We start from the raw sequence: 1,741 nt of genomic DNA on the forward strand, positions 1-1,741 counted from the left end.
CTTACCGCTCTCCTTGTCATATACATCGTAACATCATTTCCTCATCTCAAGTAGTAGACGACAAATATTTTTACGCTGTCACTTAACAAATTCACTAACAATGCCAACAGTAAAATGCTGATAATGATAACGTAGCCAGTAAAGATAAAAGGTCTGTTCCATGACGACTTGGTATAATTCTATATAAGGTATGGTATTTCACACACGAAGGGTACTTGCATTAAACAGTTATCATCATTGAGTTTCCTGTCATATATCCAGCCACAGTCAGCGGAAAACTTGTCAGCTTTAAACGCTCTACTGTAGTTGTTGAGGTTAATGACTGACCAGTATGTTCTGTCTAGATTTGCTCCATTCAGCCATACCCACGTCCCTTCATTGGCTATGTCGTTGACACCTACCCATACTGCTGTATCTGCTGTATCTGCTGTAATAACATACGATACACTGCAAAGATATTCCATTCCCTTTAAAAACACTTTCGAAATGTATCCTGGGAATTATATATGAACTGAATACGAACGTAATATTTTATACTTTTGCCTTTTTTTAAAAAATATATTGTTATTTGCAGTTGTACCTATACATGTCGAAGAACAAGGTTTGGCATTTGCGAACTACATTTCATGGCGGCGTGATTCGGGTTTTTAGTTTCCACAATTTTAACGTTTTTCGTAGCTGGCTTGATTTTCGCTTACGTATAAGTCTTGGGTAAAATTCAACAAATTTGCTTGAATTATCAACACATATCATTGACCAGAATTTTCATTTGATGCTTTTTTATTGTTTGCTTTTGATCACTTTTTGTGTGTTTTTTTTTTTTTTTTTTTTGTCAAAATTAAATTGGTTCAGTTTGTTTCTTAAGTTTTCCTAAAAAAATGAATATTTGGGTAAAAATTTAGGCACAGCAACCTCACATTTCTCTTTATCATTAGGACAGTAATTCACATTTTTCTATTTAAGTAACTAGTAAGTTTGTAAAGTTTATTTGCAGAACAATTGTCAAATATATGATTTAAGGTTTTTTCGAAATTTATATTTCTCGGTTGCCATAGTGGTTGGGCCCTTTAAATAAAGTTTAATAATATTTTCAAATAAGTTGTTTTTCTTATTATAGAACTATCATTTTGTTGCATTTTAATATAAGAATACTTTATTGCAAAAAGATCACTGTAATGTATCAAAGAATGTTTTTACATTTTACATCGTAATGTTTTTCTGACAAAAAGCTCCAAAGTAATTTTAACATTCATCCAAAGAAGATAATTGTTCATTCTTAAAGGTATAAAGGAACCAGATATCGGATAACATTTTTCGACCAAAAGTCCGCTTTAATCAAGTGAGCGATGAAGACCCATATTATCTCTAGTTATATTAAGATTTATTTGATGGAAACTAACCTATATATTTGTCAAAAGCATCAAGCTTTTGCAAGTTATCAATTACGACAAGACGGCCATGGTCGTTTTCGCACTGCGCCTGCGCATCTTTCCACGTCAGACGCTTGTTGTATCTCTTCATACAAAGGTGAACATTCTCCAGTAGTATGTAACCCGCCCGAACACAACCTAGTAACAAAAGAGCTATGTCGAATCAACATTTACATACGTATGGTTTCCATTAGCAACTTTAGTTGGCATTTTGTTTCAAATTAATATTTTACAATCAATCTCGATCTGTTATGTATCCTTATACTAAAAACATTGCTATACTAAACGGTCAATTACGAAAATACTCATTA

The sequence above is a fragment of the Ylistrum balloti genome, unplaced genomic scaffold, assembly GCF_031769215.1.
Source record: "Ylistrum balloti isolate Yb309-2 unplaced genomic scaffold, AGI_CSIRO_Ybal_v1 Utg371942, whole genome shotgun sequence".
NCBI classification, from domain to species: domain Eukaryota; kingdom Metazoa; phylum Mollusca; class Bivalvia; order Pectinida; family Pectinidae; genus Ylistrum; species Ylistrum balloti.